Source organism: Cupressus sempervirens, chromosome 4 (assembly GCF_028749045.1).
Source record: "Cupressus sempervirens isolate cs-2001-9-10 chromosome 4, ASM2874904v1, whole genome shotgun sequence".
Lineage (NCBI taxonomy): Eukaryota > Viridiplantae > Streptophyta > Pinopsida > Cupressales > Cupressaceae > Cupressus > Cupressus sempervirens.
Window position 1 is genome coordinate 367,954,937 of NC_143121.1, and position 14,569 is coordinate 367,969,505.

The following is a 14,569-nucleotide window of genomic DNA, read 5'->3' on the forward strand; positions in this document are numbered from 1 at the left end:
TAGACTCTAGTTGTGAAGCGGTCAAGTGGCCCTACTATAACTATACTAGCAGGATGAGGCCCCCACCCCCTCTCTGCCAAGCCTGGCCCTACAATATATATACATACATACATATATATACATACATACATATATACATACATACATACATACATACATACATACATACATACATACATATATATATAAACAAAAATTATGAAATACATACCAACTCTAATCAATCTTGAAATATGGTCATAATCACTAGAAATCAATGGAATATCATCATAGTTTTCATCCTTAAACTCATTCCTATTGATAACATCTAGTGGCACCAAAGTCCATTCATCCACATATCCACATTCTCGATTAATGCAACCATCATAGCTTTCATCAATACAATAAGCAAAAAAAAAGAGTATTCTCTTGTTTACAATGGCCACGCATTACTATATGTACTCATAACTGAATGCAATGATCATGTCTTCTCTACCCTCTTGCATGCATGTATTGATCTTCTATCAACACCTGAATGTAAGATCCATACATACATATAATAAATGAGTTTTAAACATGTGTGTACCATAATTTAGTTATGATATAGCGTGTTAAACAAAAAATGGATTCAATGATAATATTTTAAAATTAATTTATGGCTAATACCTCCCAAAACACTTCAAATGGTATGACTCTCTATGCTTGTGATGACAGGTTATCTGTATTTGTTGGCACCATAAAATATGTTTTGCACCACTCAACCACATCATGAGCTTTATTAGTGCAATATCCTTTATAGTCCATTTGATACTTTCTTAAAGAATCTTTGATACAAGCTCCTGTACCATCATGCTCACCCTTTCCATGTCCACTCTCAATAAAACTCCAAATGTGTGGTATATTAAGTTATCGATGATATCTACATAATGCATAAGATGGTCTAGCTGATTTTAATTGTGTTTCACATCCATCTGACCATACAAAAAAATTTTCCATTTTTATGCCTTTATTTTTAAAATACTCAAAAAATATCTTTAAAAAATGTTCCACAAAATGTGTTTTGTTCTTTGTCATCACTAATGTAAAAGTGATACTCTTTTTTAGTGACTCATGCTTGATCTATGCTTTCCACACCATCCAAATCAATTTTTCCATGTCAATAAGACACTTGAACCATAATAGTAACCTACTGTATATAGTATTATTCCTCTTGAAGTTTTTTTTGAGAAATGAATGAGTAATTCTCTGCAAAGTCAGCAACAGATAAAATTGTCCCGAGTGGGAAAGTTTCTGTTAATGTTTGAAATTATATTGCTTGCCACTTAGCAAAAAAAGCATGATGTACATATATGGTTGAATCAATTTACAAAAAATTGACATACATTCTCTAACAGGTATGTCATCCTCTACATATTGCAACCTTGTTGATTCTTTTTCAACTTTTGTTTCTGACTTTATGTACTTATATCTTTTACATTTTACTATCCTTGTCATATTAGTATCTTCATCTCTTAAAGGAAATTTGGTTAAGTTACCACATGTTTCACAAGTTTCTCTTATCCAATCTATTTCACCTATTGCATGATCATTTGGTTTGTCACATAAGATTGACATTATGAATTAGCTTGGTCATTTATGAAAAAAAATTGAGAACCACCACTTTCTTTTATCATCTTTCTAAACCCTTGATAGTACAAATCAAATTCAGCATGATATTGACAATAAGATGTTTCAAAAGAACTATTTATCATCACAAAATAGGGTTTTCAATCTTTCAAACATTTTTTGTCCAATCTTTGTGTCAAGATTTAAAATACAAAATGAGAGATTCAATTCATGTTGTGTGACATGCAACCAATGTTTTGTGTGTTGAAGATACTCCTTAGGCCCAATCCTCTGCTTGATGATATCTCTTCTATTTGATGAAGGAAAAGTATTATCAATCCAAAATTGAATGACTAAGTTCTTAATTGTTTCCAAAATCCTATTAGATCAAGGAACTCTACACATTAGCATCCAGTTTTCTTCTAATGTACTATCATCCAAATTGCTTCTCCTTTTCAAATAATGTAATATTATCTTCTGACTATACCCAATATGAGATGATAGTGAAGAGATTTATTTTTTATGCCATAATTTCTTATTTAAAATAGATGCTAGTATCACTCTTCGTCCAATGGATTTATTTGCAGATCTAGATTTTTTCCCAATGGAGTGTAACCCTTCCTTAACACTTTCAACAATACCATTTTGTAGTTTAGAATTCTTCCTCCCTTTTACACATGTATCAATACCCAATAGTTTCAATGGCTCTTTTAATTCATGTTTAAGAATTGAAATTAATAATAGTTCAGTTTTCTCCACTGTATCAAGATTCTCAAATTGTGCAATTATTTCTTTAGACTTTTATTCCAATTTCCTCTTTGTAGTATGTGTAGGTTGACTAGCATATTCTCTCAATTTTTCCACATCCATTTCAATTAAATGATCTATTTTTCTATGATTAATTTTTCTCTTCAAGCTTTGAGCTAGATTAACATTCTCAATTGTTGTTTGATCTCGGGCTGGAAGAAAGATTAAAATAAAGACTTAAGATACAACTTTTCTTTAGTGTCCACATATGTGTACATATAGATAACAAATGAACTATTAAATACAATTTTATCTAACCTTCAAATTGTCCTCTTTGATATCCATTGCTTCATCTTTAATTTCCTCATGTCCAACATTTTTATCATCTACTATTGCATGTGCACGATATAACAAATAAAATCAAGTAAGTTTGTACTTGGGAAATTGTCACTAAAATTAAAAATCAAAGATATATTTTTTGCCTCTAGACAGGTAGAAATCTAGAAAGAGATTATACTTGTGAGAGATGTGTGTATACATACATGTTTGAACCTGGGATGAACCTTCTACAACCTCAGTAAGTTGTCATATTTCACTATGTCCTAAATAAATTCATAATTTAAAATACAATAATTAAAATGTACCCAAATTCTAAATATTCATAATTTAAAAACCATAATGCAATAAAAGCTAATTCTAAATATTCATAATTTAAAAACCATAATCTAATAAACCCTAATTCTATATATTCATAATTTAAAAACCATAATTTAATAAACCCTAATTCTAAATATTCATAATTAAAAAACCATAATGTAATAAACCCTAATAGGACTAGATATTCATACTTTAATAAAACCTAATGCCAAATATTCATAATTCAATAAACCCTTAATATTAAGTTAATAGTAACCCTAAGTTTATATTTACCATATTCCTAATTTGATAAACCCTAATCCTAAATATATACATAAAAGAAAGTCTACAATATGATTGCACACTATATGAACTAAATATATATTGGAAATAATATATTGCACATGTACATACCTTGCCTTCTATAATATCCTACTAAAGTTTTTCAACCATTTTCTTCTTCTTGTTTGTTAGTTCTTCTTCGTGAATATTTACTTGCACTTTTACCTTTATTTCCTATGTCGCAAATTATTTTTCCAAAATTTGAAAACAAACAAGTTGCAAAATATTTCCTCCCTCCTAATTTAAGTGCAAATTATTTGATTGGATTTGAATGTTAGAATTGAAAAAAAAAAAACTTATTTATATGACAATTTCTTTTTCTTTTTAAAGCCCTAAGGATCGACTCTAGTTTTGATCGAAACTAGAGCCAACCCTACTAAGCCACATAGGTTAGGTTTCCTAGTTTTGATAGAAACTAGAAATATTAGTTTCTATCAAAACTAGTAAATTACTGGTTTTTTCCAAGTGGGAGAAGATTTACAATGTTTTCATGGCTTCTAGGCTCCATTACCAAGTTCAAATAGAGCATTGAAGTCATGTCCTTTAGCATCATAGAAGTACTTTGAACAAGCTTTCTAATGACTATGAATTTTCTACATTTTCAATTTTTTAGATGTATGTTTTTGCACATGAGTTGAACAGAGATTTGTTATTAAAAAAATACCTATATATTGAATGCCCATGGAAAAATAGTAACTAAGAGATTAAAAAATAAATAAAAAATAACTACGGTCTTCATATTCGAGTCCTTTTTCAATAAAAAAATCAAAAAAAAAGAAATTAGGTAAATATATATAATAAGTTACATGTGTCAAAAGCCATGTATGTCCAAATTCATGTTAGGACTTGGAAACTTTAAACTCCAATGAAATATGAAATACTAAGGATAAAAACATCAAATCACCTCTGTGGTTTTGGTAGGATGTTAACAAACTAAATTCGAAAGAAATTAGGTTTTTTGATAACATATCAATTTTTATGGGAGAAAAAATAATTCAATCAAATCAATTTAAAAAATTAAAAATATATTTGGATTTTACATAAAAAATCCTAAAAGACTCTAATTTACTTCATCTTCAAATTCCGAATTGTTTAATGGCAATTTGCATCTGAAAGTGAATTTTTTCTTGAAAATCCATAGTTCAATGTCAGTTTAGGCAAAAAAGTGTAACCCATTATTATGGGTTCACCCTTAAATCATGGTCTATGGTGCACATGAGGATGGGCTCCTAGTCACACTATGCAAACCTTTTGAGAATTCTAGTGCCTTCCTCTCAATTAAGATCACTTTGAACATCGACTCTCGCTATGTACATAATTTCCACATGGTCAGATTTAATTAAAGGGCATGTGTGGACCCTAGAGATGTGTCTCAAACATGACACGATGGGGAACTAATATCAATTGAGGCAATGGCTGCTAAATAGTTTCAACTAAAACACTTCAGTCTAGATGAAAGAAATATAAGGGCCTCAATCCCACCAACAAGATGTATAATTCATTCGAAACCATGGAGAGTTGTAGAATGAAAGTTGTGTCCATAGCCTTTGTGATCACCCTACTTTGAGGCAAAGCATCAGCAAGGAGCATAGTCGTGTACTGGGGCAAAAATGGCAATGAAGCCACTCTCGCCAACACCTATGGAAGCGGTAACTTTACATTTGTTGTTGAGAATTATTTCTAAACTTTGCAAGCTTTTTCTAGAAAATACTAGAATTTGTTTGTGGTAGTTTTCCACATGTTTATGAGTTGGAAAAAGGTGTATGAGTTGTTAAAAATGTGTCTTGTCCCTAGAAGAATATAGAAGGGCTATTTTTAGTGTATAAACAACTCATTATATGACTTTTATGGTGTTCTAAACTAGAGGTCAAAATTATGGAGGAAAATTCTATTCTTGGAGTTACAAATGACAAGTGGGTAAGATGTGGCATGGTTTTTTTGCCCATGGTTTTCTAAGACCACAAATGGTTTCCAAGTTGTAAATCGCTATAAAAGGAGGGTTTGGGGAGCTATTTGAATCATCAAGTTCTATTTGCAAGACTAGGTGCTAGAAGGAGTCTCTCTAAATCTAAGTCTGAGTTTGAGTTGTGGTGATGTGCTCCTATAAGAACTTGCATTGCAGGTGTATTATAATCTTCTTTAATTGATGATACATTGTGTAGGTTTTGGAGAGTAGGGTTTTTCTCTTAGAAGGGTTTCCCCATGGTAATAATTGTGTTATACATTCATTGTTATTTTGATTATATTATTATGCATTTTTTGAGATATGCAATAGTTAGTTGAATTTACATAATTGTCCTCTCAAAGATTAGTGTATGAAGTGATTCCATGCACCTTTGTTTCCTTACAAGTGGTATTAGAGTCTAGCCATCTTTGGTTCTATTTGCTAGGTTCAAGGATTTTTTAACTAATTAAGGTTTGAGTGGGAGCTTGTGTAGGGGATTTCATTTCTGTGTTGTAGGATTGCAAAGATGGCAAGCATATCAAGGAGGATTGATGTAGAGAAGTTTTTAGTACAAAATTTGAGATGTGGAAGCTAAAGATAGAGGATCTATTGATTGATCAAGATCTATGGGATGCAATTGATGAGAATAAGTTGAGGCCTATAGATCTGACTTTAGTTGCACAGTGTAATGTAACAAATAGAAAAGCTAAAGTTCCCATTAGATTGTGTCTTACAAACTCAATTCTAATTAATGTCCATGAAGAACCTACCACAAAGAAGCTTTGGAAGAAGCTAAGTGGGGTCCATCAAGAGAAATCACTTATGAACAATATTTTCTTGAGGAAGAAGTTGTATTTCTTGAGAATGGAAGAAGGTGGATGGATTTTTGATAATCTTTAAAGTTTTAATATGCTAGTGACTCACTTGACCTCAGTTGGGGTGTCAATGGATGAAAAAGAAAGGTGCCAATTGCTATGTTCATTTCTAGACTCATGGGACAACCTTGTCATGGACATAGGGACCACTTTAGTTATCTTGAAGATGGAAGATGTTGTTGGTTCTCTACTTTCTGAGGAGATAAGAAGGAAGGTCTCTCTAAATGCCAAAGAGACTTTGACTATTCAAGGAAGACAAAAAGAAAGAGGCAAGAATGAAAAGTAGCATGGCTATTCTAAGTCTAAGAATAAGGGGAGATCAAGATCTCTTGGTAAGTCCAAGGCAGTTTGCTGGAATTGTGGCAAACTTGGACACTTCCGATTGCAAAAAGGAGAAGAATAAAAAGAAGCAAGATTCTGATTATAAGTCCAAGAAGGAAGATGGAGATTTTTTCATCGCAGCCTTGGCCACTCATACAAGTGACAATGCATGGTTGATAGACTCAAGTGTATCTTTTCACATGACTCCTAATAAAAATTGGTTAAGTGTGAAAAGTTTGATGGTGGTAAGGTGTATTTGGGCGATAACTCTTTTCTTGATATTGTTGGTTGTGGAAGTATTCATGTGAAATTTTTTGATGGTAGAATTAGAAGATTTGATGGTGTCTTGCATATCCTGGGACGAGCAAGGAATTTTTTATCTATTAGCAAACTAATAGATGCAGGTGTGCATGTATAGTATTATGAAGCAGGTGTGAAAATGGTGAGAGGTGCTATGGTAATAAAAAGAGGAAGTAGATTGGGTACATTATACTAGCTTGATTCATGCATGGTTGAGTGCAATAGTACTTCTAATAAGATTTTGAAGAGGACTACTTTGTTGGAGAAGGAGAGAGGATTTTTCTTTCAATAGATGGTCATGGTTTTTGGGTACCCAAGTGTGATCTATCTACTTAATCAAAGTTTCCTACAAAGAAGACTATGTTATGCCACTAGAGACTTGGCCACATAGGTGAGAAGGGTCTATGAACCTTAAAAAAATAAAAACCTTCTTGATGGGTTGAATGACTATAATCTTGAGTTTGATTTTTGTGAGCATTGTATCGATGGTAAACAAAACCATATTCATTTTTACTCAAGTTCTCATAAGTCCTCATGTATTTTGGATCTAATCCATTTGGATGTATTTCGCCCAGTTGATGTTCCTTCTATTGGTAGATCAGTTTATTATGTTTCTTTCATTGATGATTTCAATAGAAGAACATGGACCTTTATTTCCTTAGGAGTAAATTTGAAGTTTTTAGTCATTTCAAAGAATTTAAAGCAATGGTTTGAGTTGCAAACTAGAAAGAAGATAAAGTGTTTGAGAACTGATAATGGTGGTGAATTTTTCTCTAATGATATAGACACATTTTGTAAAGATTATGGCATTAAAAGAGAGAAGACAACTCTGTATTCTCCATAGCAAAATGGAGTTGTAGAAAGAATGAATAGGACCTTGAAGGAGAAGGATAGGAGTATGCTGAGTGGAGCTGGACTGGAAGAAAAGTTCTAGGTTGAAGCTATAGCCACTACCTACTACTTGATAAATAGATCTCTGACATTAGCTCGCCTTCACTTAGACATCTAACATTTTTTGGTTGTGAGGCATATGCTCACGTGCCAAAGGAGAAGTGAACAAAATTGGAAAACAAAGTTGTCCAATATATCTTCATCAGATATAGTTATGGTTTGAAAGGATACAAGCATTAGGATCCTATTGCACAAAATGTATTCTATTCTAGAAGTGTTATATTTAGATAAACTAAGCCTTCTTCTATTACAATCAACCATAAAAAATAGGAGAAAAGAAAGATGCAATTCAACTTCCTACTATACCTGAGAAAATTGAATCGAGGCCCTTAGAAAGACAAGATGTTGAAGAGAACTCTATGAGTTCTAAATCATCAGAGGACAAGGTAGAACCTGATCATGAACTTGAACCAGATCTTGTTTGAAGGTCTAGTAGATAGAGGAACGCCCTAGAAAGATATGGGTGTTCTCCTAATGATTGGAGGTGTATATTTGCTTTGAATATTAATATTGATGAATCAAAATCTATAGAAGAGGCTCTCGGTATGAATGATTCAAAGTCCTAGAAAATAGCCATGGAAGAAGAGATGGCATCTCTTAAGAGGAATGCCACATGAGAGCTTGTACCATTGCCTAAAGGACAAAAGCTTGTTGGTTGTAAATGGTTGTTCAAAAGGAAGATGCGTTCAAATGGAAGCATTGAGAAGTATAAAGCATGATTGGTTGCAAAAGGTTACTCCGAAGTTGTAGGAATTGATTATGCTGAAATTTTTTCTCCTATAGAAAAAATAACATCCATTCAGTTTTTACTTCCTATTGCAATAGATTATGATCTAGAAGTTAAGAAAATGGATGTGAAGATAGCTTTCCTTCATGGAGATTTGGATGAAGAAATTTATATGACATAGCCAGAGCACTTTGTGGTGAAAGGTAAAAGTCATTTGGTCTATAAATTGAAGAAATCCTTGTATGGTTTAAAACAAAGTCCTAGAATGTGGTACCAGAAGTTTGATACATATCTATTGAGTTTAGGATTTGTGTGATCCAAATATGATCACTATATATGCTAGAGGTTTGATGGTGATTGTTTCTTGGTTATTTCCTTCTATGTTGATGACATGTTGTTTATTGACAAAGGAAAAAGTTTGATTCTAGAATTTAAATCTCAGCTCTCAGTAAAGTTTGAAATGAAAGATCTTGGTGTAGCAAGGTACATTCTAGGAATGGAGATTATAAGAGATAGACAAAATAGAAAGTTTTGGCTAGACCAAAGTAAGTATGTTGGTAATATTCTGAGAAGATTCAATATGCAAGATTCCAGACCATTGAGTGTTCCTGTTACTATGGGAAATAAGATTTCTAGTTAACAGTATCCTACATCTCCATTGGAGATGGAAGAGATGAGCTGAGTACTATATCAGAGTGTTGTTCGAAGGTTGATGTATGTTATGGTTTATACAAGACCAGACATTTTTCAAGAAATGGGAGTACTTTCCCATTACATGTCTAATCCAGGAAGAGCACATTGGGATGTAGTAAAAAGAGTTTTTAGATACTTGTGGTGTACCTCAAAGTACTCTATATGTTTCCATGGAACGGAAAATAGCGCATTCCTTGGATAGTCAAGGCTATGTGGATTCAGACTAGTTTGGCGATGTTGATAGAAGAAGATCCACCAGTGCATATGTGTTTACATTATTCAGTGGTGGAATTAGTTGGATGAGCAAGTGACAAGCTATGGTCACTTTGTCCACTACAAAAGTAGAGTATATGGAATCTACTCATGCCTGCAAGGAAACTATCTAGCTAAAGAGACTGTGTTTAGATATAGATTCAAATAGGGTGCAGTGACAATTTATAGTGACAATCATAGTGCAATCTACCTAGTGAAGAACCTAACATTTCATGCTAGGACCAAGCACATTGATGTACAATATCATTTTGTGAGAGATATGGTCAAGGATGACAAGGTGAAGTTGGATAAGGTGGAAAATTTGTTGAATGTTGTTGATGCATTAACTAAGCCCCTAGCAATTAAGTCCATGACACTTTGGATCCCCTGACTCTTGCAAGGTGTTCAACAAGTGGGAGAATATTGAGAATTGTGTCTCAACCTTGCAAGCTTTTTTTGAAAAATTCTAGAATTTGTTTATGGTAGTTTTTCACATGTTTATGAGTTGGAAAAAGTTGTATGAGTTGTTAAAAATGTGTCTTGTTCTTAGAATAATATAGATGGGCTATTTTTAGAGTATTAACAACTCATTGTATGACTTTTATGGGGATGTAAACTAGAGAACAAAATTATGGACAAAAAAGTTATTCTTGGAGTTACAAATGACAAGTGAATAACATGTGGCATGATTGTTTTGTCCATGGTTTTGTAAGACCACAAATGGTTTCCAAGTTGTAAATCACTATAAAAGGAGGGCTTAGGGAGGTGTTTGAATCATTGAGTTCTGTTTGCAAAACTGAGTTTTAGAAGGAGTCTCTCTAAGTCTGAGTCCGAGTTCGAGTTGTCATGATGTGCTCTTATAATAACTTGCATTGCAAGTGTATTGTAATCTTCTTGATTTGAGAATACATTTTGCGGATTTTGGAGGGTGGGGTTTTTCTCCCAAAAGGGTTTCCCCACAGTAATCATTGTGTTATGCATTCATTATTATTTTGATTATATTTTTATGTGTTTCTTGAGATCTCTACAATAGTTAGTTGAATTTTCATAATCATCCTCTCAAAGATTAGTGTAGGAAGAAATTTCGTGCACCTTTGCTTCCTTACATTTGTGATTATCGCCTTTCTCACCACCTTTGGTAATGGAAAAATGTCAATTCTCAACCTAGCTAGCCACTGTAAGCCCTCTATAGAAGTGTGCCAATCACTGAGCGCCGACATTGCCTCATGTCAATCTAGCTCGATTTAAAGGTACTTCGCTCCCTCGAAGGTGCCAATGGAACTTATTCCATCATCTCCATAGACAATGCCCAAAATGTGGCAATACATCTGTAGAACAACTATCTTGGAGGAAATACCAGCTCTAGGCCTTTTGGAGCCGCCATTCTGGATGGCACAGATTTTGATATTGAAGCCATGACAAAGCACTAGGAAAATATGGCAAGGGTCGTGTCTACTCTTAGCACATCATCGAAGAAGGTCTACCTCAGCTCAGCACCGTAGTGCCCTTATGTTGACTACCATCTGGATGTGGCCTTGTAGACGAGGCTGTTCAACTATGTGTGGATCCAGTTTTTATAACAAAGGCCAATGCGAGTATGCCAACATGGACGCTACTAGTCTGGTGAATGCATGGAACATGTGGACAATGTCCATAATGAATTTTCAAGAAACGGGTTTCTTTCTGGGGCTGCCCAATTCCTCTGCAGCTATTGGAAGTGGCTTCATTCTTGCAGACGCACTCACCTTTATAGTTCTTCCGCAGATCAAGGCATCCTCCAAGTATGGAGGAGTCTGGGTGCGGGCTAAGTACAATGACGAGCAAACCAGTTATAGCTCGAAAATTAAAGCTTCTGTCTAATCAACTTTGTTTCAGTTCCCACACCAAATACTAATAAGGTGACTCATCATGTATATGGTGTCATCATTATAGAAAAGTTTAAAACAAGTGCTTAGGTGATTCTCATCCTATTTTTTTTCAAACCAATGAAAGCTCTTTATTGTGCACACTTTTGGGTTTCTCATTTAAATAAAAAAATATTGCTTACGAGTATTTCTCTCATTTAATGGTTGAACATTGAAAACCATAGCCAAATTGAACTTGGTCTTTTCCTGAAAACAAAAAAAAGAGTTTGACTTGAGGCAAGTAAGTTTTCTTTTCTGTCAGAGGGACTACAAAATAAATAAAATTAGTAATAAATCCCACCATAAAGTAAATGAAAATGAAAATGAAAAGATGCTTGATTTAATTACTTATTTCACCTATCATGCATATTTGGAACTTTTTAAAAAACTTTGAGAATACATAATAAAATATCTTTTTCTCATTTACATCTAAAATTACATAATAATATTTCTTTATAAATAGGTTCCTATTATTCAACTCTTTTTAATCAATAAAATTTGAATACAATAAAGTTTTAAATATATTTAATTAAAAATATTGCAACTTTCTTGCAATAAAAATAATATTTTAAAGAAATATAAGAAACTTGTAATTTAATTTTTAGAAAGATGAGGCCTATTTTAGGTTAAACCAAAATAATTTACACATCAAAAAACATAGTTGAAACTTGCAAGTCTTGAATTTATTCAAAGAATAAATTAATTATCAAATCATTGTGAGATGTGTGAATAAATTAATTATCAAATCATTGTGAGATGTAGATTTTTGTTATGAATAGTAATTTTTATTTCTCATTAATTCATACAATGAATTATTTTTTATTTTAATTATTAACTTTAAATTAAATAATGAAAAATAATTTTAATTTTAATTACTAATTTAAAATTAAATAAAGAAAAGTTTGTTTCAAATTTTTGTTTAGTTATTCTATTAGTCAAATATGTGATTTAAAAATTATTTTTAAACAATATATCTATCAATAAAATAAATTGTAAAAAGACTATGAATAAAATATTTTAGAAAATTATATATAGATATAGATATAAAATGACAATCTTCCTTTTATCTATTAACAAATATAATAAAACATTATAGATAACATATGTTGCTCTATTCAACTATTATAAATTTAATAAAATGAAAATTATTTATATTTTTTTATCAAAGTAAGATAAATAAATAAAAACTTAATGAAAATGAAAAAAAGAAAATAAGATAACTAACTTTGAAAATGAAAAAAAGAAAATAAGATAACTAACTTTGCTAAGTTTTAGGAAAGGTGGAATAAATTACTCAATAACAACTATGAAAAAAAAACTTCCTACAAAAAATTTCATCATAACTTTACAAACAAATCTTCTTCCAACTATTAAAAAATAATATAGACAAAGTAATGACATAATAAAATACAACTCCCTTATAGATTTTAGGGAAGGCGATAGAAAAAACATTACAAAATTACCAAAAAATTAACTATTAGAAAACTAAATAAAATCAAAGCAATAATAGAGCTATGAAATATGCTTACATCATTTAAATCTATTTATCAAAAGCTCTGCAACTTTTTCTTACCTTTGGCCTTCATCTTAATTCCATGCCTTTTCAATCTTCAGGGGAGGGTGGATCCCCCTCCCCCGGCCATGCTAGATTTGGTCCCTATGTGCTTGGAGCTAGAACTAGTTTTGTTTGCTAAGTCCTAGAATGCTCACATCTTGCATCAAGGGGAAAATCTTGGCCTGACAGAACTAGGGGTCATTCCTAATGACTATGCCTATTTGGGCCCCAAACCCTTGGATGGTCCCACAGTGGCAGTTAATGTGGTGGCAACCCCAAACTCAAACTAGGTTGGGGCTATTATTAGATAACAATATCCATGCAAACTTTGTAGAGAAACTCACATTTTGCTCAAGAGCTACTAGACCTTTGATTTTACTACCAGACTTAGTGTTTCATTCAATTTTCTCAATTTTTACCCTATGTCTTATTCAAAATTTTGTCTTGTTCTGACCTAAAGTGGATATGGTGAGAAAATGGTGCTTGACAAGGTGGAAACTTATAGGTTTGGTTTCCATCTCTACGATGGTTGGCTCCCTCTTTCTATTTAGATTCACTATGAAAAGAAACTATGATTTGGTCATGAGCAGTCCTGGAACTTTGGCAATCACTAGTTGTTGCTCATGAAATGGAAATCAGGGTTCAACCCAGAGAGTGATCTCTTCAAATATGCCCTAGTCAAGATAAGATTGCCCAAACATTCCTTGGAGTTCTAGGATGATCATGTGTTTACATGGATTGGAAACTCCTTTAGACGGTTCATAAAAATGGATATAATGACTAGCTCCAAGACTAAACTAGTCTTTGACAGGTTTTGTGTGAATGTCAGCAAGAACAAACCCTTGCTGAACATGATGGATCTAAATCTAAATGGGGTACCTAGTTGCAACCATTAGTCTATGAGAATGTTGCTCCCTTTTGTCAAAAATGCAACATGTTTGATCATTTGTTTGTTGATTGCTTAAAGGGTGAGATACTCAAGAACAAAGTGTCCTCACTAGGTGTGGTGGTGGTTGAAAGCTATAAAATAGCTGAAATGGGTAACCAGTCTAAAAGATAAGAGAATATGGAACTGGTAAGTTTGATAGAAACTTGTGTGTGGATTTGTGTGATCTGAGTGATGCCACTAGCAAAGAAGGTGAGAAGTTTAGAACCCCTATGAAATAGGATGTTGATGGGGAGGGCGAGGAGATCATATGTGTTCAAACTAACAAAATGAAGGTAGTTGAGCATGAAGAGGGGGAGATTTTTGACACATAAGCCATGCAACTGGCTCAACTTGGTGGAGAACTATTGAGCCAAGAGATGGAGGCGGATGGTTTTCTTATCCCTCATAACTCATCCCTAAACATGGAGAATGGCTCACTACTCACAAATGGAACCCTGGTGGTCTCACTCCCAAGTATTATTGAAATACTTTCCCTCACCTTAGAGGTTCCAAGCATTGACTTCCTTGTCAATGATGTTGAATGGATAGCCTCAAAGAGAAAACCTAGAGGAGAAAATAGGGTTGATGTTGGATCAACCACAAGGTTTGTAAGATCTCCAATAAGGAACATCCCTAAGAAGGAAACATAAAAGGATATAGCATAGGGGAAACAAATAATCCTGAAGGAAACCCAAAATCATAAGAGATGATGAGCATATCCTAGAATGTGAGAGGGCTTGATAGCCTTAGGAAGTAGTATCAAATTTTTAAAAAGATCATTAAACTTAATACTAAACTGATTCTTTTGT

The 14,569-nt window shown here is 32.9% G+C and overlaps 1 pseudogene; it reads left to right on the top strand.

Annotated features, from left to right (window-relative positions):
- The first annotated feature begins 4,798 nt into the window (after nucleotides 1-4,798).
- On the top strand, nucleotides 4,799-11,233 carry LOC149561596 (acidic endochitinase-like; annotated as a pseudogene).
- The last annotated feature ends 3,336 nt before the right edge of the window (nucleotides 11,234-14,569 follow it).